Raw genomic sequence first — 25,863 nt, forward strand, 5'->3', positions numbered from 1 at the left:
TATAATAGGTATAATAAACAATGGTCAATACCCTTCTTTCTTCTTCAAATTCCAAACTCTTCTCACATTGTTCCTTGAAGCCTGTAAAAAAAAAGCTCCAAGGTATCTGCAAGTCTCTTCTCTTCTTGTCAAATTTTGGGAAACGCTGCACCCTCATTTATAGTGCTTGTGTGTACTTCATTTTCCTTGTTCTCGTTTCTAGCCATTAGGCGAGTCTGCATGTGTGGTACTTCTTCTCTTGCTTCTCTTGGATGGATCAGCATACACAGAACTACTTCTCTTGCTTCACTTCGGACATCTTCGAGAGGGGTCGATGATTCACCTTTATAGGGTTTGATGTTTAATGTAGATCTAGCCACGCTCTTCGCCCCTTCAGTTTGACAGCACTGGGGCTAGCTCTTTCTATCTCATGTGGCCCCTCAAAGCGGAGCGTACTCCAAGTGCACATACATTTGCGCACTAGCACCTGGTCACCTTGATGTAAACTTGGAGGTTTCAACAAATATTCAGTTTCACAAGGTCGATTGTCTTTGTCACTGCTTCTTGACCCCTCTCTCCTGTTCTTGATCTGTTGAGACATGAAAGAAACACTTGTAATCATTGCTGCTAAGTAATCATGCATTTCGCCGCGTAATGCCTTTGATAGACTGTGGGCATCCGTTCTTACCCTAGTTGGTTAGTGGGTTTATTGGGGTTTGTGGGGTTCTCATACAGCGTCCAGTCAACAATTCATGAGGAGTTAGATGCTGATCTGAACCAGGCTGATTTTTGAGAGCATATAAGGCAAGGAGCAGGCTATGTAGCCATCCCTTTTTCAGGGTGATTTTCAACTTGGCTATGCGCTCCTTTAACAATCAGTTTAATCTCTCACAGATGCCATTTGCCTGTGGGTGATAAGTGGAAGAAAACCTATGTTTATACCTAACAGAGGTGCTATCTGTTGAAATAGTTCATTTACAAAATGTGGTCCATTGTCTGACCGGAAAACCTTGCACACGCCCCCACCCTCCACCTGGGGAACACTTCCCGCACAAGGAACTTGGCAGCACATGGGGCATCAGAGTGTGTGCATGGACCTGCCTCTATCCATCTAGAAAAAGGACATACTACAACCAGCACATATCTGTAGCCATTGCATATCTGTAGCATATCTACATAATCTATATGTAGATGCTGAAATGGGCCATTGGTTTTAGGCATCACACTGTTCGCAAAGTGTGCCCTGCAGTAAATTTATGGCACAGTGTGCAGTTCACAATTAACTGTGCCACATGTTCCAATAGATTGTGTGAGAACCACTCTTCTGCAATTGCTGCAGCTAGACTCCCTCGAGTCGTATGTGCTGGGTAGTGAAGCTGCTCCAGCTCTACTCTTAATAGCGCTCGAGGCACAACTTGTTTTCCATTGCTATCCTGCCTCCATATTGCCTCAGTGGGGATATAGAATACCCCCGCCTTTTCCATAAATCTTGTTCTTCTTGTGGAGCTTGACCTTGTATTTCAATTAACTGGACAATAGACAGCATACTAAGGCCCTTCTTTGCTAACATGCATCGTCCTGTCATTTATTTAACATCTCTTTCCAAACTAGATGTGGGTGGATAATTGGCTGCTTTTTTGGCCTGAAAGTCTGCGGATTTGTTTCTGCGGGACATTCATGGAATTATTTGTGTGAAAAATGCAGATTTGCGTGCCTTTCGGCCGGAAAATCCCTGTTTGAAGTATGGGGATTTTCAGGCAGAAAGGTGCGCAAATCTGCGTTTTTCACGCAAATAATTCCATGAATCAGGGTGTCAATCTGTTCATTTAGAATGCACTGAGCATTTCATAACTGCTAGGGTCAATGGAAGACACAGTGCTTCTACAAACCTATCTAATAGGGCTGCATGTTGCACTGGAGTGCAGTCTTTGTGGAGGAAGACCTTCCTTTTCCAGCGTGACAAACCTGCATGTACAGTTAACGTCACATAGACAGAGTCAGAGCACATTGTCACTTCCTCATCCACAAAGCTCTGCAGCGCTTCGATGAGCACCACTAATTCTGCAGCCTGTGCTGAATAATTCGAAGACAATCTCATGCGTGTTACTACCTCAAATTCACCTTCTCTATTCAGATTCACTACCGCTGCTCCAGTATGCCTCTCTCCAGACAAGAGTTAATTTTTGAAGAACCGTCAATAAAAACAACCTCCCTCCCCGAGGTCATTTTCTCTAGCTTGGGGAATATCATTATAACAATCAGTGTACGTTGTGCAATCATGTACATAGTCATCCTCTCCTATAGGTTCTGCTATAAACATTACTGGATTTACTGTTTTACTCTAACAACGTTAATCGCGCGGTTGGAAATAATCACCTCATACGGCGATGCTCTTTGTGTGGTCAATGTACTTTTGGACTTCTCTATGATTGCAAACAATGCATGCTCTACAAATGATGTTATTGGGCACCCCATCGTTATGGTTGAAGCTTTTTCAATTGCGAATGCAGCAGCAGCTAAAGATTGCTCACAGGGATAGTGTCCCTTCATTACTGGATCTAAAATCCGACTGTAGTATGCCAATGGTTAATTTCCATGTCCTAATGTCGTCTTCTGTATAAGAACTGCTGTCATGACTTCTCCATTTGAATGAGAGAATAAATACAATTCTTCATTGTATTCTAGGATCCCTAATACAGGCGCTGTACTGATAGCCTTTTTTAATTCTTCAAACCCTTCAGTATTCTCATCTGTCCATGTTATTGTGCTCTTATATACCTGTGCTTCTTTGAGTACCTTAAAAGTGGTCGAATTTACATACTGTAATCAAAAACCCAGTGCCTACAATAATTGCATAAGCACAGAAACTGTTGCATTTCACTCACTTTTTTAGGTGCTTTGGTTTTCATGATTGCTTCTGCTCTTTCAGGTGTCACTTTTCTCCCTTTGTGAGAAATCAATTGTCCGATGTACAAGATTTCTTCTTGACAATATTGTAATTTCTCCTTTTCTACCTTACATCCTTTCTCTGAAAGTGTCATCATAAGTTTAACTAAATCTTCTCTATAATCTTTATTCTGTCTCACTACACACCAAAATGTCATCCACTTACTGAATTATTGCACTTTTGAATTGGGCATTACCTAAGTCCAAGTGGAGGACCCTATTAAAGATTGAAGTGGACTCACAGTACCCATGGGCCAAAAAAGTATGTTTTAGGTCTGTATTTCTATACAAAAAGGAAGTCATATCTTGTGATTCTTCGTAAAGGGGAATCATAAAGAATTAATTCTTCAAATCGACACCTGCAAAATATTTAGCCGTATATTCGACTATATTGTTTAGAGGGCGAATGTCCAGAATAAATCTGCACAACCCCACTTTTGATTTCCTCACTGGGTACATGGCCGTGTTACATGATGAACCTGATGGCACCAATTTGCCTTGCTGCATTAAAGTGGAAATTGTCTCAAATATACCTTCATCTGCCTCTCTGGACATGGGGTATCGCTTTGCTTGTGGTAAAAGAGCTCCTGGTTTCAATTTAATTCTAACTGCACGTATTTCTTTTAAGAGTCCCACATCAGTTGGGCCCGTAGTCCCTAAAATCTCTGGCACTTTCTCTAAGTCTTCCTGAAAGAATGACGGCCTTCTTTTTACCAATGCCATTCTCTGCAGTATTTCTATATTCTTTACTTTAATCCAATTAAAGATAGTTATAAAAAACACTAGTTCATCATCAAAGTAGTCATCTCTATACAGGTCTTTGTCTATCAAATCTGTCAACCTGTATCATTCACTGAGAGCTATCACTGTCCTCCATCCCCTTCCTTCATCATCTGTCCCATGAAGCATCACCTTTTCTTCTCTAACCACTGCTGCTTCTAACTCTAAGGGAATAGTCTGTTCTTCCTCATCGTCCATAGGGATTTCTGGTCTGAACAAAAATTCATCAGGTATTCTCAATATTTTACCTACAAACCTGGGTAAACATGATAATAGGATAGCACCTCTATACAAAAATACTTCTGCATCAAAGATGCTCCTCGTAATACCTTCTGGCCTGTAAAGGCTAATATCACCTTGACCCTTGGTTCCTCTTTGGAGTCTGGTTTTACTGATAGTACTGAACACATCAAGTTGCTCTGTGAGCTGTCCTATTGTGGATATAAATGCATCCCTGTACCTGTGAAAGAATTTCCTCCTATCACAATCGCACTCCCCAGTTTGGGTGTGGGTGCTTGTTGGGCTCTTAGGGCCATGTTCTATTGTGGTACCATAGCCTGCTGTGTCTGTGCTTGCTGTGGTTATGCCTGTTGTGGTTTCATGGGTACCTGCTATGGTTGCAATTGCATTTGCATCAGTACTGGCTGCATTTGTTGGGATTGTGGCACATATTTCTGAGCATACATGTGATCTTGAGGATAATATTCCTGTGGTTCTGTATCATATGGTGGAGCATCCCCCATCCCACATCTTGGAGCTTGCACATTCTTCCACAAGTCTAACATTGTTGTGGCTGTCCACCATTAAATCCTCCTCTTAACTCTTAACTGAGAGTTTTGAAATCCACCTCGTCCTACTCCTCTAGGCCCATTCCCTCTTCCTCTTGGACAGAACAGAAATTGTACCCATGCTGGTCTGTGGGATATCCTGTCTGCTGCCCTGACTGTACCTCCTGTGTCACCTCTCCTTCATTACTTGTCAATAACGCTCCCTCAATGGCTATTTTAGATAACTTCTTCTGAACTAACTTTGCTTCCTCCTGCTTTCTGTTCTCAACTTTCTTCTTATTTTTCTTCTGCATTAATCGGCAGTGATGCACAATTGTCAGTTGTATTTCTGTTCATGACTTTGCTTCCATTCCAACCTGTTTTTTCAATTGCGGTTGCACTTACTCGGGCAGCCCCAGACATAAAATGTGGTAAAATAATGCTACCGTTTTATCCCACGGCTCATGAGTCACCTGCCACCATTTGTCTTGAATATCTTGAATATAAGCAACAGGATCCTCATCCTCTCCCATTTTCATAGTCATAATCATACCCATGTCTAATGTATCAGGGTATTGCACTTTGAGCGCCCGCCATATGTCTGCTCTGCAATTATTAAATGGTGCTCCATCCACATGGCACTCTGCGCTTGCCTAGTCTCCATCTCACATGGTACACACCCAGCCTCTTCACTGTTCTCATTTCACATTCTTCTCACCCGGTGTCTACAGGGCGTTAGGTCAAATGGCACTCACCAAGAGGACCAAGTAAAGAAAGCATTTTCACTGCTTGTTGATGCCAACTACTGCGCTGATGAATAGTGTAAATAGCAGAACCTCAGAGCAAAAATCTGTGCAGTGAAATCAAATCTCAATGCATGTTAAAGCAGGCCCCCAACTCATCCACCATCACACTGGACCCCATCAGACACAACTTTCATAATAGGTTCTGTGGCCCACAGCACAAAAGGTATAGATACATTTCCATACCGGCTGCACGTAAATATTTCAGTATTCCCGCATAACAACATACTCATGTTTATTTTTTCCATAATTCCAGTATTAATACAATAAGAAAAGAAGTTCATGCTGGTTCTGCCAGTATATGCTAGTATCCACGTGTAAGTGTTTTCTCCTGTTGGCTTTGTCGATGATGCCAGTAAAAAGGGCATGCCACTGTGAGATAACATGTCCATACTGGCTGAAACAATGTAGTCCATATGCTGAATAAAGAAAACTCATGTTGGTTTTCTCATAATGTGTGTACAGAATGTTATGCCACTGTAAAAATAAATTCCAAATGGGCTAAAGCAATGTAAGCCCCAGAAACACTCATGTTGTGTTTGCCCTCAATGCCAGGGCAAATGCTATGCCAACTGACTGAAAATATGTACATGCTGCTTTCACAAATTGACCCCGCCCCCACGCACACATACGAACAATCATCATGTTGACTTTGCCTTTATTGTTTGATTGGAGAGTTTGTTTAGGGTTTCCTGGGAACCTACTAGGATATTTTCAGTCTTATTGCCGTTGAGGCAGAGGTGGTTGATTGACATCCAGGCCTGAATAGTGGAGTAGGCTTTGTTGAGGGCGTTGGTGTACAGGGATATGACTTGTTATCCTCAACCAAATGCGATTTATTCTAATGTGCAAATAGAGAGAAATGTGGAGGGTCGTTTGGTAATGGCAAATATGTTTTGGAACTATATGATTGTTGTTTATTGAAGAGAGAAAGCTTTGAGGTTTTACTATGTAAATAAGGTGATCATTTGTGACTCTTATACGTGGATAAGATGACATGCTAGCTAACCACCAAGTGTTATGTGATGCAGATGTTTCTTCTCTCCCTTTCTGTCTCTATCTATCTATTTTATGCATTAGATACAGCATTGTGGATGGGTTTACTGAGCCTGTGAGCTCATGAGTAAGCAGCTATGGTGGTCGGTTATCAGCGTTAGCAGAACACTTTTAAAAACAAAAAGGTTTGATATTAGAAGTTTAACTGCAACTGTGACAAATGAGGTTGGGTGGCAATAAACCTCCAAATTCACGTAAATAAATATAAATTGGACCATGTGCACATTCAGCATTTAAGCAAGGCGAGGGAAGACATTCTTTCAAATTGTATTGACCACCCCATCTTATGGAAGCCCACCAATCTTCCTTCGATTTCGTTGTTGATTCCTCGATAAATCTCCCCAGGAGATTTTTTCTTATAGAGTTTATGGGCTCACATACTAATACTAGGTGCTGCAGAGTCTCTTTACTTCTACTGCAGATTCGGCAGTTTAAATGTATTTCTTCATGGACCCTTGTTCTCCTTGCTGTAACCTCCCGTGTTGGGTAGAGATTCAAGCAGAGACTCAGGAAGTTTTGCCGCTCCAATTTGGAGGGGAATCTGGCAAGGTAGGACATTACATGACCTCTTCTATAGTGTTCCTCAGGATCGTCAGCAAATGATTTATAGGATTTCACTTTCTGCTCAGTCTGGATCCAGTCCAAATCCAATAATTTATACCTCACCCTCGTTGGATTTTCAGTGAGTGTTGTTTCCGAAAGAGCAATGTTTGTCAGTATGGAAGAGCAGGCCTCGTACCAGGAATTAAAATTGCTACCTGCTGCCCTTCCATAGCCTCCTTGATGATCAAGAAGCCACTCGCTGCTAGTGGTTGGAGACATTTCCTCATTAAAGATAAGGATTTCCATTTCATTTGGGAGTATAAAGTCAGGCCCAGTTCCCTTCGAACCCGTTCAATGGGTATTGAGTTCGGCAACACCATAACCCTCTTCCAGAAAAGACTTTCCAAACGGTTCCAGGTTTTGGGGTCCATAAATAAATTGGCTTCAGCAGCATAGGTTAGTATTGGCACCACTTTCAATTTATAGAAGTCCAAAATAGGTACCATGGAGAATTTGCAGTAGCGTCTTTTGATGAGTAAAGCTTGCGATGCCAAATTTTTGGCTTTGCTTCTCAGGTGTGCTATTCCTGGAGCTTCATTCAAGCGATTATTTAGAGACGACCCCAGATACACCATTGAACCAACTACTGGTATCTGTTCTCCAATTAGTATCCAGGTCCATGTCTTCCGCTTCCTTGTCCTTACACTGTCTCCCAGAATCAGTATTTTTGATTTTTTTGCATTTATCTTTAGGGCATTTTTGTCAATGTAGTGAGACAAATCCGTTAATTTTCTCTGCAGCCCAATTTCCATCTGATCAAGGAGCAGCAAATCATCTGCAAACTGTAGGCGTCCCACGGAGTGGCCGGCTATTTTCGATGGAAAAGATCTGGTTTTTGTAAATGCTTCTGCCATGTCAGATATAAAAAGACAGAAGACTGCTGGTGCCAGGCGGCAGCCCTGTTTTAAACCATTTTCTGAGGGAATTTCATCAGACAATGAACCCTTTCTGTCCAGTCTGATTTTTAAAGTAGTGTCCCTGTGTAGTGCTTCCATAGGTTCTCTCAGGGCTTGAGGACAACCCCATTTCTTCAATTTGTCCCACTACTCAACAACAACATTGGGGGCATGATGTGGGAGTGGTGGGCTGAGGGGATACTTCCCATTCATCAGACAGCATGAGGCACCTTTGTGGTTAATCCCCAGGAATCTGGCTAGATTTGTTTTTCCCTAGCCAGGTTGGAGTGCCGCAAGATCCAGGAGGAGCTGAAGTCCCATTGTGCATGCGCAGCTGTAACTCATCAGAGTTTGAGCTCCCCGAGGCCCTTCATTCCTATGTGGTTCCCTTCTTGTTTCTGGGCTCCAGCCTCTAGTCATCAAAGAGATGTTGATTTCAATACCCAGGGCAGAGTGCCGTAAATGTTCCACAAATAAAGTAGTGCTTTGAAGCACAATGTACTTTATGTATAAGAGCCTTACAATATAATAAATATAATAAAACCAACAAACCCTGTGAGGAGTTCCAGCCTCCTCCAGGGATCAAATCTCTGACTTATCTAAGTGAGGGCCCCAAGAGGGCCACAGGAGCACTTTGTATGCTTCTCAAGGTCTGGGGCTCCAGAGTTCAATGGACCCTGGGACTCAGTCCACCGTTCTTCCTCCCTCCCTTCGAATCAAGACTCCAAGGGATCACCCTTTGAATCCCACATAGCACAGTAGCACTTTTTAGCGTTCTTATGCGCAGGATGGGATAACCACAATAAATGATCATGGACCCAAATAACTGGACAGACTCAACGAATATGGCAAAATAATACGTTTTTATCAGCTCAGTAAAGTAGGGAAACCTGGCAAACAACAGATTGTTGTCCACACACTCTCAGAAAATTTCACTTCCGCAAAGAACTTTATACACCATCATACATAAGCTATGATGTCATACTATGTCACAAATAATAAAACCTATCGAACTAAGGGGGTGGTTAGGGGAACATATCTACTTATAGGTTCTATAGGTGTTAATGACACTATATGGCAGGCAATCCTAGAACCTCTCTCTGACTACATAGACAGATTATAGCAGCATAACAGCAGCAGATTGGTCCCTGCAACATTGTATGATCATCATTGCACAGGCCCTCATGATAGGTTGGTATCCTCTCCCAACCTTGGAGATTTGGCTTGTTAGCAGCACGTAAGCAAAACAAAACCCAGGTGCAGAGAACAACATCAGACTACTGCCCACTTGCCCAATTAGTCTACCATCTCTCATCAATAAAGCCTTCAGCCAGGGCTTCTCCTTTGTACTTGACCTTGCTGGATGTTCTATTCTCTGGAATTTTAAGCAGAGTTAAGGTACATCGTTATTTTCATCCGAGCATATGAATAGGCCTTGTTTTTGTCTTACACCACGTGTGAAGAGACCACGATTTTGTCAATTTCACCTTCTATTTAGTGCTATTTGATTCAATTATCTCAGGTGTTAATACCCTCTTCGGCCTCTGGAGATTTGGTTGCTCCATCTCACATATGCTTTTCTGCATCTTTAATCATCAATACTTGGCATTCGTAAATGTTTGCTCATTTACTTAATTTAAGAGAAATATGTCCTGCTGTGGGATGTATTAACCCACGCATCCAAGCCCTGCAACAGTACTGTGCATTGCTGGCAGCAGAAACATCAGAATGGCCACTGGAAAGCATGCTTCTCGCTCAAAATCACCAGAAAATGCCCAGTGAAAACCTGAAAAATAGGCAGGCCATCCACCTTTGCCTATATTAGTGATCACAGGAGATCAATACCTAAAACCACCATTGGGCCATCCACAAAGCAGCCTGAAACCACTTGGAAAAAGCAATGCTGATTGCCAAAAGCAACACAGAGCTGTGTGGGAATCCATTTCTTGATTGTCAAAAATTGCTAAAATCCTGGCTCACAAATCCCCAAAAAGATCTAACCTTCTTGTTGGGTGTTCCACATTATTCTACTGCAAGAATCCACATAAATCCAATGTCAGCAAGAATCAATCATAAGCTATCAAGTAAAATCCCCTTTTAAAGATACTGATAAGACAGCTGTCAAAAATGGGTGTAGTACCGTTGCTCGACTCCGACAGGTGCTGGCGATTCAAAATTCTGGCAGGAGAGCTGTGTTTCAGAAGCTAAACATGCCAAAGAAGAGAATTCCATCAAAATGCCATATAGAGTGCTACACAGTGATTTCATGTTGAAAAAGTCTTGATTTAAAAGATATATTGCTTATTTTAAGTCTATAAAATGTATTTATTTTACAAGGAACTAAGTTGCAATTGACTAGAAGGAATCTGATTAAAACTTCAAGAGGCCTTCTGTCCCTGGGACCCTTCACACCTGGCCTTCCTACCAACAGGAGAGGATATCGCATGGACATGTTAATTAGAACTGTTGTGAGAGGAGGAGATCTCCCCTGCTGGCAGGAGGAAAGAGACAATAGAGTCTTTCAACTGAATAGAAAATGCTAATTTTGGTGTGCCTTGTCAACAACTTCTCTGGGAGAGGCAGGCCATGTGACCATCTGACTCACCCAGCTCTGGGGGCGGACCAGACTGGGATGTGGATTTAACATTGCACCAAATATATGTTTAAGGAAACTGGGTCTAAAATATTGTAACAAGTTGACAAAAATGTACAACTTTGAGATTGTGACAATGATAAATTCCCTCACAATTTAAGACTAAGCTGGACGCCGGGTGATGTTCTGAGACCAAACCCCAGGATTTATTAATATTGTAGATACAGTGTTTATGCTAGAAACGTAAAAACTTACAGTAATATGCTCAGAGAGGGTGTGTATGTCTGGGTAAAATTTGGTGCGGAACCAATATTGGAAAACCCACCAAAATCGCGAATAAGTTGTCATTTCTGAACCAAAGATCGTAGGAACATGGGACTTGAACAGAGATGTACCTTAAATGATTTGTGATGTGTGTATGTATTATGAACAACTTGTGTATCTGGGAAATATGTTTTTGGGAAAAATTGATTTTCTAAGGAAAAGCAAAGGGGAGTGTTCTTTCCTTAAAGGAATGGTTCGGTCAAAAAATGTAATTGCCCCTACGGGTCGGCCATGTGTTTTTAAGCCTAAGTCGCTCGATTTTAGAAAAATTTCATATGGACCTTACCCGGGTTTTCGTCCATTAAACGCACGCGAAAACAGGCATCAGGGAGCCGCCATTTTGTGATAATCCTATCATTTCTCCCATCGCCCTGGCTGACCTGCTTTTGCGGCACTTAATCATATCCCCCGCCCCTGAGCCTGACATTATCAAAACATTCATATTCCCCGCCTCTCTCCGTGACGTTTCTGTGCTGCATAGGCAAACGCGTCTACTACGCGACTTCACACAGAACCCGGAAACCAACACAGATCATCTCACAACACAGCGTGCCACAATTCGGAATATGAAACTGTACTTTAAAATCAAACAGCAACACGGTACGGTAAATTTGGTAAAGTACATTTATTTGACATTAAATGTTTATAGAATATTCAGCAATTGCCATATGAGCTCCGAAAGTCATTTATTTTCTTTTATCTATATCTGCAAATCCGTAAAAGTTTATCGTGAGTCACGCGCTGTTCCTTTATGGTACACAGGGTGTTGGTTTTCTTTCAAAGAAGCACTTTTGTCGCACATTGAACCACAAGGCTGTTCCATCAAGTAGGCACTAGGTCAGCGTAAAGGTTGATATGTTGCTTCTAGGCGCTAGTACCGCATAAGGGCATATGGGCCCTTGGTGATCGTCCCATAAGATCATCAGAATGGTGCAGTTGTTTACATTAAGCTGCAGCTGGCGGTTGAAAAAACCATCTGCCGGTGTCTGAAACTGGTGGCAGTGGCAAAAGGGAAGTATATACCTGTTTTGAAAACATAACATTTATAATTAGTCTCGCCAGCCGATCTTTATTAATATTATTCATTTTATTTATTACGACCGAGCTGAAACTATTTGCTTTCAAGGATAGTGCAATGGAACATGTTCGGCTCTAAAATCAGTGCGAAAACTAACAAAATAAATCGAGGTTAGTACACAATGAGAAACGACTTTTTGTCTACATGCGTGTGGAATGTGTGCCTGCATGCCCATGTGCCCGCTAAAAGGACGATCCCACAAACGTTTTCAAAGCTCTTCATTCATTCATTTATTCATGCATCCATTCATTAATTCTTCATTCCGGTATAAAAGCGTCTAAAGAGTTACTTACATTATATTTGCAATTTCCATTGTGTCTCTGCGTAATGCAGTCCGTAAATCCCACTGTGCTCTTGACAACGATTTTTCATATACTGAACTAACATGAAACTCGGTCTACTTTAAGAATTTTCTGCCTTATCGTCTCTTACGTTATTGCACCCCCCACCCCTCCTTCAAATGAAGTTCTTTCGGCATGGTCCCTGTCTCTCAAGGTCAAAAAACAATAGAACCTTTTACTGCCAGCGCGAGTTGTGGGCCTCTTCCGGGCGCAAGCTGAAAATCAAAGCAGCTGACCTTCACTAAAAATGAGCATACGTTCTTTCTTTGCAACATCCCGTAGTAAAGCCATCTGTGAGAACTTGAAGGTTTGAATCCATCTATGTACTGCGCCTCAATGTGCAAATGCGAACTGGCTTCTCTCCCATCTGCAACGGCTCGCTTGGCGCATTCTAAGGCCCCCAATTTTGTCCTCGTTGTCTGCAAGCTTTGAAGCCCTAAAGAACCATAACTATTGAGACTTTTTAATTTTTTGGGGAAGGTCAGGGAAAGTATAAAGTACTCGAGGAGTTGAGTTGAAAGTGAGATTTATTGTTTGTTTGTTTTATTATTTGCAATACGCAAGCCTCCCCTCGGTTAACAGTGCCCAGCAGCATTTAGAAGAGATTGCGAAAATTAGTTACATCAACAAAAATATATACATACACATATAGACAAGGTCAGCAATATGGGGTGAATAGAGAGAGAATTCAAAGATGACACCCAGGTTGTTCGGCACACAGGATGGTGAAGGTAGGGGTTAGGGTTAGCGTACTTTGTATGCACACTGTACAATAACATTTATTTACAAAAAGACAATCGTATTACAATTATTTAAACCGGGATTTGTACTTCACAACCAGCTCTCCTTTGGGTGGACATGGCACAGTGGCAATGTTGGGTGGCAATGGATCAGTGCTCTCCACAGAAACGTTCAAAATTCCATATCTGTGCCTCTCTAATACAGCAACAATAAGGCTTTTGACAATGTCGAACTCCATTTCCTCTTAGACTGGTTTGATCACCCATTGCTTACTTCTTTTTGAAAAGGCCTTAGTGTAGCGAGGCATCCTTACATTACCCTTAGTCCTAGATTGTTCACGGCCGAGATTCTCGTTATGGGCCAAGACCGCTAGTAGAGTCCTATGTCTCATGCCCTGTATGCTGAAATGCAAGCGCTTTGGCCTGTACTTTAGGCACATATTGTGGAACACCTCCAAACCTCCTGTGTGACATAATTATGTCAGTCCCCTCAAATCGCTTGATAGAGTTTTATCGAAAACAATCTTCTCAATGGCTTTGTGTGTTGGTGAAGACGGATTCAACCACTCCTTCTTCCGTGCCTCCACTGGGGACAAAAGGCCATGTTCACGTTGGTGGAAATATAGGTTTTCTGACCAGATGTGCACGTTGGTACAGTGGTGCATCAGTGACCGCCATTTTTCAAGTAGTATTTCCACTGACCCTTCACATGTTTTGGAGCTCCACCAAAGATGGTTGCTGATAGACTGGGACCACTCTGAAATACTTTCCAAACCTTTTTTTTTTCCCTGCAGCCGAGATTTTCTTATTGATTGATTTAGCAAGATGCCATACGTCAAATTGATGTTTAATATGTGGGAACTGCTCTCTCATTGTCTTGGCAATTGAAACTAGTTTCTCCATGGCCACTGAGGATGTACATTGTGTTACCTGCACGACCACCGAACTCACAATTTTCTTACTATCCATGTCCTGAAAGTGGTAGGTGCAGTACTTGGCAGAAAATCCAGGGCTGTCGCACTGTCCATCGCCGGCTAGCCTGAATCGTTTGCCTTCGAATGTACTTGCTAGAGACAATTGTTCAATTTTCCAAGCATCTCTAATGGCCGGAAACAGATAATCATGTTGGTATTTGTAGTACTGCACTTTTATAAATGAAATGGAGTCCCACAAACTGAAAGAAAGACTTTAACTTTCTAAAACTGGAGCCAGTAAAAAGTGATGCAGCTGCACACAGTAGATTGCCTGCTGGCAGTTTCCCCAGCATCGGTTGTGCAGACCATGAGAACGTATGATGTAATCTACAGGCGGCATGTATTGTGACGTTACTGCCTTGTTTTTGACGAGTCACATGAATCAATGGCTTCCCACATACTTTCCCTCTGACAGAATGCCCACATTTCAGCATACTTATAATATCCATCAAACAACTGTCCAATACTATGTATTTGCCCTCTTTCATTAGACTGTCATCCTGCGTCAAAGTTGTTTCGGCCTGTGACGTTGAGGACATTTCACCACATTTGAAAGAAATATCGCTGCAATCAAGTTCTGATGCGTCGGTGAATGCTGCTGCTGGTTCATTCTCTGTCATTTCAACATCTGCTACTTCAACATTGATGGTAGAACACAACAATGTCGACAGCTTTTTTGGTGGCAATTTTTTGGCGGGTGTAGATTGTGTAAATTGATCTGCGACTACTTCAGAGCTATCTTCAATACATCCAGTATCATGTTGTTGCGGTGCTGCAGTCGTACTGCAGCAATGGTCCTTTACAACTTTACTGGATTCTCCGGACACTTTCATTTCATTTTCTGTACATTGGACATGAGCATCCCGAGTCTCAACACGCCGCGTCTGAATTAATAGTTCCTCCATAGCCTCCATAGTGTAAATGGTCTGGCAAGCAACATCTCTCATTCGCCTCACTGTCTGTGTATGTATAGTTCGTAGACCCACGGGTAACTAGAGGACAGATCGGAAAAGGGATGTTCAGTTTAAAAACAAGATAAAGTATAGTACAATTGACTTGAAAAAAATATAAAATAGTCCCCAGCACAAAAAAAATTCTAAAGTTATGAACTATTTGTAACTAACCTTATTTTTGTTTCTTTTCTTTGCAACTTTTTTGACTCGACCTTCAACATCTGCACGCTGTTGCTCCGATACGTATCCGCATGTCTCCCCTTCCTCTTGCGCTGCAACGACTATATTTTCTGTCTCCGCATAGACAGCGCGGAATGAGGCTCCATCGACTCCCTGAAACATAGTATTTTCATTACTGTGTATCAAAATATTGTTAGCATAAAACACACGTGAGGGCAAACACACATGTATATCTCAATAGCCAAACACGATTTAAACATTGTGTGGAACAATCAAACGACAAGTATTCGAGCTCTAATGACTTAGTTCAATGGAGCTGTCAATATCCATACCTCTGGCTCTGCAATGACTGCCACGAATAATTGTATTGAAGAGGAGGCATCAGCAACTCCGTGAAACACAGTACTTGCATTAGTATGGTTTCAATATTGTAAACATAAAACACACTTGGGGTCGACGGCACAGATACATATAAAGAGATAACCACAAATGTTGCATTGTCTAAAAGAATCAAGGAATATTTAAATATGATCAGATTTAATCGACTTATTTCTCCGATTTCTTTACATCTGCATCATCTAAATGGGATCTTGTGATTGTAGTGGAAGCTCCATCGTCTCCCTGAAACACAGTACTTGCGTTAATAGGGAAGAAACTATAGCAAATGGAATCACGTTATATGATCACGCTCGATGGAGCTGTCAGTATCCATACCTCGTGCTCCTGAAGAATATCTAGGGCTGTTGTCAATGTGGTGCGCACTTCCGAAAGCTGTTGCGCCGATTCGTATCCGCATGGTCCCGCTTCCACCGGAATTACTTGAATGTCAGGCTCCGCATCAAGTGCGTGGGTTGACGATTCAACAACTGCCTGAAACATAGTATTTGCATTAGTAAGGATTACAATATTGAAAACACAACACACGCTTGCGGTCGACCGCACATGTGCATATCAACGGCTAACCACGAATGAAACATGGTGTAGAACAATCAAACGACAAGTGTTCCAGTCCTGATGATCACGGTCGATTGAGCTGTCAGTATCCATACCTCGTGCTGCTGAAGAACATCTAGGGCTGTTGTCAATGTGGTGGACGCTTCAGCATCTCCCTGAAAGACAGTACTTGCATTAGTATGGATAACACGAATTATAACTGAAATGAAACACGAGGGGACGACAACTAAGGTGTATATCAATTGGAAATCACTAACCAAACAATTGGTAAAATAATCACACGATACATACAAACTCTTTCTTGACATGCAGAAAACAAGTCTGTAGCGGAATAGCCAAGTATGATGAGGTGGTTCATAACTGCGAGCACGTGACGGAAGTAGAATGTACTTGCTTCCGATTCAAGGGATAGTCAAGAAGTTGTAAAGGTAAATTGTTCGATAAAGAAAAGCCAACTTTTAAAATTGCCATGTAAGGAGACAGAATACTTGAGTAATGCACAATATAGCACAGTTCCCTGTGCCCATATATAGATTTCTGTTTGTGGGTTATGAAATCTAAAAATAATATATTGATAAATGTCATTATTCAAAAAGCTATACACTCATATCAATGTCGAAAGTATTACAAATTGGAAACAACACTTAAAATATCAATGAATCCATTCGGCTACCTACACACTACCGCAAACCCTAAAGCTAAAAACGGACACTTGACTCACCAGTGGCGGATTGTGGATGAATAGAGTGGGAATAGCGTTTGCGAGCAATTTTCGTGTCGATCGTCATTTATTCTTCTTTGTTGAAAATTCTGAAAAGTAAATATCAAGATTATTATAAAACCTTGATGAATAAAAAATGTCATAAAAAAGTAAATGAAACATACCATGCTCAATGCAAGGTTTGTTTTGGTCGCCGGAACTATACCAGTTCATCATGTGCGGCTTAGTATTTGCATAAATTACAGACATTTTTTTAATTATGTGACTAAACTCTGAACATGTGACTCGTCCCTTGGACGTTCTGTCTTGCACGAAAAGGAATCATGCTTACATTATAGACTGGACCCCTGAAGGATGCAATTCGATGACAATTGACACAGATGAAAATAAATAGATCTATTGATAGCATACCAATTGAAACTCAAGTCAATAGCAATGAGACCAATGACCATAGCTCTATTGGGTACTGTAATAGCAAATAGATTGAAATGTAAAAATGACCGAAATATGACTAGGATACATGGCCTCACCTTGACCAACAAACAGTTGGATTCAGCAGGCCGAGCAGTATGTTTCAGGAGAACAGGTAGATGGCGAGTTTGCGCGAAGCGGTCACAGATAGCACGGCGACGAGCAGATTAGCATAGATCTCAGTGCTTCTCAGGTAGAAGGTTCAGGAGTTGACTTGCAAAGCACAAAGATGTTCTCATGAGACATATCAAGTGTTTTATAAAGTATTAGAAACAGGGGTGTGTTTGTGAATGAATGACGTGTGTATGTCGTGTTATTATGTTTATTGCAGGGGGGCGGCCTGCCTTGGGGGAGGCCTGCCTGGAGACACAGGGTCTGAGGAGGCCATGTGAGCGATGGCCCCTGGGCGTGGGATACCTTTTGAAGTGTACATGCTGTTTGGCACCTTGGCCGTTTGCGCCCGTGACAGCCCCCCATTCCAGCACTCATCCCTGGGTGCGAACCGCCTTTGATAGAGGGGGGTGGGATGGATGGGCCTGAGGCGTGCAGATAAGGCACAGGAAGACTGCTGAATGGAGACATACTTATGTGGATTGCAGGGAGGCGGCCTGCCTTGGGGGAGGCCTGCCTGGAGACACGAGGTCTGAGGAGGCCATGTGAGCGATGGACCCTGGGCGTGGGATACCTTTTGAAGTGTACATGCTGTTTGGCACCTTGGCCGTTTGCGCCTGTGACAGCCCCCCATGCCAGCACTCATCCCCTGGTGCGAACTGCCTTTGATAGAGGGGGGTGGGATTGAAGGGCCTGGGGCGTGCAGATAAGGCACAGGAAGACTGCTGAATGGAGACATACTTATGTGGATTGCAGGGAGGCGGCCTGCCTCGGGGGAGGCCTGCCTGGAGACACGGGGTCTGAGGAGGCCATGTGAGCGATGGACCCTGGGCGTGGGATACCTTTTGAAGTGTACATGCTGTTTGGCACCTTGGCCGTTTGCGCCCGTGACAGCCCCCCATGCCAACACTCATCCCCGGGTGCGAACCGCCTTTGATAGAGGGCCTGGGGCGTGCAGGCAAGTGTGTGGGAGCGAGGGGCCATCAGGCCCCTCTCATCCTTTACTTCTCAGTAGAAACTCGTACCAAGTGCCTCCAGTAGTGGGTTCGCCCCTTGCCCTTATGTGATGTTAACTTTGGATGACATTCGCGTAGATGGGAACACTGAGCAGGACACGGAGCATCCATTTTTGTACCCCCTTTCTACTCCATCTTGGTGACCAGGCCTCACTGCGATAGTATCCCCAACTAACATTAGACCCCTACTGCAGTATATCGTTGCCTATCAATAACAAATGCCACATGCCGGAGATTCTTGTGAGCACAGATCCACACTTCAAACAGTGTATTCTAGTGGTCAAGACCCTTGACCTAAGGCCTGTATAATCCAATGTTAATTGATAGTATAGATATATTTGTGACTTTTATAGAGACATAACCGACTGAAAGACTTTGAACAAGTGTTATTTAGTGCATGCATTATTGATAATCTATTATGTTAGCTTAGATAGTGACCACCCTGCTTCACAGCGACCGGAACTTCACCCATTCCGAGCACAGATGTCTGATGTCCATCCTTGAATGGAGACACACTTGATTCATTTAAAAAATCGAAACAACCGTTGTTAAATTATATGTGGTGTTTTATTTTGTATGTTATTTTGATGACAAAAAAATACAAAACTTTACACATTGTACAGTTCAGGTTGCAGCACAGCGAGAGAAAATCCCCTGTACTGACCGCTGTCACTCGGGAACGTTTCTCTTATGGCACGAACGGCACAGGCGGGTATCACTCAAAGCCTCCCGTGAAGCCACCATGTAAAGGAACGATAGGCCACCAGCCTGTACCACCTGTGAAAAGGAATGAAACAAACATTTGTTGTCAATGACAATTCTTTTAACTAATGGCATTCTGCTCGGACAAATGCTATCTAGACACTGCACACTATTGAAAGACTTTCCTGCGTTACAATGATATGTATATGTAATTTTGGATATAGTAGAAGACCATGAAATAGGAGTGGCATGACAAGCAGAGTATACTTACTCGTTACTCGGATTACGAGGACGAACAGTGGCGCGAAGTTCGTGCATAAGCACCATCATTATCCTCAACACGGACCATGTGAGGCAGGCTGCCCTGAAGTCTGGCAGCTCGGTGATGCATTGCGGTCGTGGCTCGCCTTCCGAAATGTAGGCCACGCATCCTAAGTTTTCACAGCAGCAGCAGTTCTCGTCCTCGGTTGGCATTAGCTCACACCGACTGCATGTGCACCAGGTGGAAACACCGTCCATGCGACTAGGTCCAGGCTCTTCAGCTGTTGAATCGTCTTCCCAACTGCCGTCCAAAGACCCATCGTTTTCGCGTGTTTTCCTTTCCAGTAGTTCCTCCTCAGTATACTCAGACTCTTACATGTAGGGCATTATTGTAGCCATTGTGTGTTAAACAAACTAAAATAATTGATAGCGGTGGTACTGGTATCTGTTCACACGGGCTACAAGCAACGAAGGTAGCTGACCAGAGCACAGAAACGAGTCACAGAATACTCAAAGTAACGCAGAGAGAGGAATGGAATTGAAAATCTGCTGCTGTGTGTTGTGAAACGGTCTGTTTATACTTATTGAGGAAAGAGGCATCCTGCCATTTCCATGGCGACATGTCATTAGCTGAAGCGCAGCGAATGTTGACACGAGACGTGCTTTGGCGTTGTGAAATGGGCAGTATGCGTCTGCTGATGACAGGCTCAGGAGCGGGGGATATGATTTAGTGCCGCAAACGCAGGTCAGTCAGGGCAATGGGGGAAATGATAGGATTATCACAAAATGGCAGCTCCCTGATGCCTGTTTTCGCGTGCGTTTAATGGACGAAAACTCGGGTAAGGTCCATAGGACATTTTTCTAAAATGGAGCGATTTAGGCTTAAAAACACATGGCCGACCCTTAGGGGCAATACACAGTTTTGACCGAACCATTCCTTTAAACCATAAACATGACACCTGATGACACAGGATGACACACTACTCCCTTCTCCAGTCAGGCGACAGGAAATTCTCTAACCTATCAAATCCTTAGGGGTTTGGGGATGTAGAATCAGTCTCCACACCCACTTTGAAAACACATAAAAAGAGACTGCTTAGGACAGATAGGACACTCTTTCCACTCGTCAACCGATTCCTTGCGAAGCACTCTGCCGGAAGACTCCAGAATCCAGATAGATCCAGAGACCAGACTCTAGAACCAAGCTCCAGAATCCAGAACTTTGAAGCAAACGCCTAATTCACAAGCTGAATCCTTCTCAGCAGGCCTCCGAACTTTTGCAACCTGATTGTAACCACTAAACTTCCAAGGGGCATCTCAAAATCCAACAGCCTGGCTGAGCTGTTTTGCTGTTCTAGCTAGGAACCCTGTGCTAGAACCCAGATCCAGACCCAGAGAGAGCAGTGCTGTATCCCGAACCATCAGACCAGAGGCCGTGCTGTGAGCAGAACCAGTGCCTGAGACCGTCCGGTGGCGAGTGAAGTCCAAACCTGACCAGATCAGTGACGAGGCCTATTTCCATTCCATTCCAAAACTAGGAGTGAGTATCTAGTCTAGAACTGTACAGAACCAATCTCTTAGTTTAAAGTAATCCTCTTCCATTCATTTCAACCTATCCATAACTGCGTTATAGAATCCTGTGTTCATCGTGTTGATTCCAAATCTGTAAAGCACCATCTGTCATTCTGAAATCTTGACTTTATTTCTGAAAATCTACCTTCACAAAAACATCAGTATATTTTGAACCACACGTCCTAGAAGCAAAATGTAACTGTCATTTTAAGGCTAAGATCCCAAGCTTTCCTACACACCCAAAACATTCCAATTCATTGTAGTTTTTCCATAATCGCAATTTACGCATGGGGAAAAATTCCCGCAAATTGCGATTTAGCTCCATTTCACCACTTGTAAAAATAGCTGCTTCTTGCTTTCCACTGCTGAATTTCGTTTCCAATTTGATAATCATTCATGAATCATTGCTAGTGTTGACCTGAACCAATCCAAAGTAACTATCTCTTATACTGAATATCCTTTAGTGAGCTTGCTGGGGGGAACTGGAATTGAATTGAATTCTTGATTGTATTCCTGAAACCTGTGTGCCCTCATTTCCATCTCTTCATATTGCATAGGGGGGGAGTGAGTAGTCACAGGGGAAAAAGTAATCACATTATCTTTTGATTGCAATCATATCAAGTTATTTCTGTGTTGCATTCTTTCCCATCATTGCATTTCCTTGAATCATATAAGGTATTCTCTGCTACAGTATCCTTCATATTCATACTCCTAAGTGATTAAAGAGAGTGTCAATTTTGTAATATTACCCATTGTTGATTACCGTCCATATTCATAAGTGTGCTATTCAGATATTATTTTGTTCATAAAAGTGTGATATATATATTGTTTAATTCTTCAAATAAATATTTTAATTTGAAAACAAACCTACTTCTTGCTCAGTGAAGTCAGAGGGATTCAAAAAGAGGGGTGTTATTTAAGGGTTCATCATCCAGATTTAACGATCTTTGACATAAAAATATATAAATAAGGGCTTCCATTGGGCATCCCATCCTGAGCATTGACCTAGTTGGATTGCTGGATTGAAGTCACTTACACTGCGTACATTGCTTATCCTCCTTGACTCCCTTTGGACCCTGCAGTTAGTTTTTGCTGTGGCATCCTTGATCTCTGGCCAACATCTATGCACAACTTTGTATTTCCAACATATGTCAGCACTATAGTCCTGGTCTGTCTCCTTTGAGCTTTTCGCTTGCTATCATTCAGAGCTGATGTCCATCTTTTCAACATGGCCGCTTACCCGTGTTATTTTCTCTACTGCAGCAAGCTTCTATGTGGCTCATCTACCTTGCGTGTCTGCGTATATACATCTACTACTGCTCTGATTACTTATCTTCTTTGTACATATGGTTTCCTCTCACACGCATACATGTTGACTTTGTTTCCTCAATTGCATCCTGATTCTTTAAGTATTCTCATATCGTTTCAGTGTGTTGTCGTAGCTTCTCCTTATGACCTCACCTTGCACCTGTCAGATTTTATTTACAACTCTTTGATATTCAGTGGTGACTGAAAATCTCCTGTTACCACCTGTCACGACCTTAACACCTGGCCTAGGAACCCGGGCTCTCTGGCCCTCGCCACAGTATTTCGACAAGGCCCAAAGGGCCCAATCGTGCTCCTCTTGGGTGCCCTGGAGTCAGTCCTGGCGCAGTTGGCATCAGACTCAAATGGCAGGTGTGGATTCCATTGGGCAATGGACCAACATGGCTGCCCCCACAAAGATCCATGGGGAACTGCAACATGCAGTCGAGCATCCAAGGCGGGGCCCGCCCAAAAGGCACCTGGGATACCTGCTGGGTATTTAAACCACGGGCCGACCTGAGGCACGCGCTTCGCGTTAATCTCCTCTTGCAGCGTGACGTTCACCGGGTCCTGCTCAGCATCTTGGCCTGCACGGGCGAAAGGATTAGAAGAACCACGTTAGCCATCCTTACCTGCCAGCATCCAGCTTCCATCCAGAGTCTTCCTGGAAACTTGTTATCTTCCTCCTGCAACATCCCTGGAAAGAAGAACGAGAATAGGACTACAAGTAAGCTTACTTACCAAACTCTCCTGGAAATCCACCGCCATATTTACATCGTCCATCCGGCGCCTGCATCATTCGACCACCTTCTTCCAGGATTCTTCCGGCGACCTGCAAGGAACAACAGCACAGGTTAGCCTGTTTCCAAGGATGCTCTTAGCACCGCGCCTTGCGCCCCTCTCACCTTTTCGAGCTCGGCTCCGGTGGCAGCTCATCATCTCTATCATCCTTTCGGCATCTGCAAGAATGAAGGCGAGGGTTATTTGGGGGAATCTACATTCATAGACATTTATTCTACATATGAAAGACTTACCTCTAAAGTGGAGTCGCAGATGGACTGGACTCCAGGCCCACGCCAGTGAAGTAACTCGGCGGTACGGTGCCCAGCGACGAAGCGCCCCTGCCCAGTACGGCACGACGGAGCGCGCACCTTAACGAAACCCAAGGTGAAAACAACTCCAAGGGGATTTGCAAGGGGAGCACGGGAGGGTGGGCCTTGTGGGAAGGTGTAGTAGCTAAAATCAACCTCCTGTCTTCTAGAACTGGCCCCTGGCAGTACGAATCTCGGAGGAGGTGCAGTGTTCTCAGAAGCATCCCAGACCAGTCGAGTGTCGTCCCTGTGGATACAATGTGAGCATTACACCACCTCAGTGTGAGGCTACATTTGGTACGGTTGTCTCTCAAATACTCAATTGAGTATTGGAATGATGCCTGGTATCATGCACAGTGTCTTCCTGTCCTTCATCCAGTATGACGGAGGTGATGGGACGGGGTCTATGAATGATGTACATGTCTGTTTCTCTACACCACCATTTAACGATTCAAATTATGCATGGGGCAAGTGACCCACTGGATGGATTGCAATTGGCTAAAATGCAATCCCTTGAAGACATAGGTCATGCATTGTGTTCCCCCAATCTTGTGTCTTCCTCTTGGTGGTACAAATACGAATGGGTCGACCATTTATATGTGGAATCGATGGTCTGGAGGATTGCCCAAGGCCATACCAGAGGTTAAGATTAATTCAGAACCTTCCAGCCAATAGCTATTTTTTTTGCTGCAGTCTGCTACATGTGCATGTGAATTTGTTATGGGATTAATCCTTTTCTGTGTGCGTTATCAGTTATGGAAACTAGCTGAGTTTAACAACTTGAGGCCTATGTACTGATGGGTTGGGGCTAATAGACCCATAGATACCAGCACTGATACATTTATAGGAAACTGTTTTTGAAATACTTTTGCCATACTATATATTTTATGGACATTTGAGTACAGCCTATTATTTTTATTTGAAATCCAAATGTATCAATGAATGGTAAAAACATACTGGTGGCATGTGTAAGATCGTTATAGCGGAACTATGCTAATGGTAACCAAGAGGCCAAATCATCCAGAAACTGCATCAAAAAGCACCTTAACAGTTGTTTCTTGGACTGGCTTACCTGCTCCATCTGTCCATCCGATTGTGGGTGGTAACTAGATTACTTGTTACAAGTGATGTTTAACATTTTACAGAGAACCACCCAGCACCTTGATACAAAACGAGATCCCTATTGCAGACAATAGTATCTGGTGACCCATGTAACCGTATTATCTCTTTTATGAAATCGCTAGCCAAAGTCACTGCTGTGGATTGCTTCTCCAAAGAAATGAAGTATGCCAATCTAGTCGTGTCCACCACCACCAAATTCCGTGAACATCCTCCTGATTTAGATAGATCTACTGTGATATCTAAGGGGATAAGTTGCCATGGTCTGCTTGCTGTAGGTAATGGACAGAAGAAGCTTTCCAGACGTGATTGAGAAGGGTCTGGAGCATATTATCCACGAGTGTTCATACTTAGTCCCCTGAGTCCTCATCATGGGCCACCAGAATGATCTTGCCAATAGATCTATGATTATATAGAAAAAGTGCCACAGAAACAGCTACCCGCCTACACACGTACTAGGTGTGTTTAGTTGCAGAGAGTGATACCTATCATGTCAATTAATTAATAGCGACAGAACCAATAGAGATATACATCTTTTAATTTATGAATACAAAACACTCAATAAGATTAATGTTAAAAGGAAAAGACAAAAATGCATTTTGTTTGTACAGAACATCACATAAAAAAACATATAGTGAAAGTCAATGTTTCCAACCAAAAACTATTTCTTTGAACTTAACACAATCATCATGTAATGGTAGTGTTGTGGGGTTAGTAAGGATGTGAGGTAAACATCTTGTTATTTCATGAAACATCAAGTTACTATAAACTTGTCCTTGACTGTGTTTCTGAGGCAGTTTTTCTATATATATGTAGTGCTCTAATTGCTTTGTTTTCACAATAGATCTATGATACATGATATTGTATGTGTGTCCTTCTAATGTTACAACATGGCACCAGTTCAAAGCAATACTTTGAGAGACAACTCTGGGAAACAATTAGGCTTCCTTCCTAAATAGTCTGCCCTCTTCTAACATTCACTTTCACGGTTCTTTCCCTATCCATTATTCCATGTTAAGTGAGTATAATTCATCTATCAATATTTTATCAAAACTGATGATCTGTCTGATAATCCCTGCTACAATATTTGATTCAAACAACATGAAAGCTTCCAAATGTGTGGCTGTGTACTATTCTCCTTAGAGTCTTCATAATGTGTCTGCCTTTCCACGCCTGTTGTTTGGTTGATATGAGGCATTACACTGAAATCTAGAATATAACAGCTTCCATGGAGCATGCCTGTGATTAGACCTCTTCATCGTCCTATGGAATCCTAAATTCTTGCGATCTGTCTACATCTGCACTGGGCTTTGGATCTTTCCAGATAGTGTGGCCATTGCACAAAGGCTTTTTTGATGGCCAATAACTTTTGATCGTATATGGTGTAGTGCTGTTCTGGGTGGGAGAGGGCCCTGGGAAAAGCAGTCAGTGCTCAAGCAATTGTCATTTTTAACTATGTAAATGCATGCTGTTGATCAGGTCCCCACACATGTTTTGAGGCAACGTAGATGGGTTCCACAATAGCAG

Source organism: Ambystoma mexicanum, chromosome 6q (genome assembly GCF_040938575.1).
Source record: "Ambystoma mexicanum isolate Mex_15411 chromosome 6q, UKY_AmexF1_1, whole genome shotgun sequence".
Taxonomy (NCBI): Eukaryota; Metazoa; Chordata; class Amphibia; order Caudata; family Ambystomatidae; genus Ambystoma; species Ambystoma mexicanum.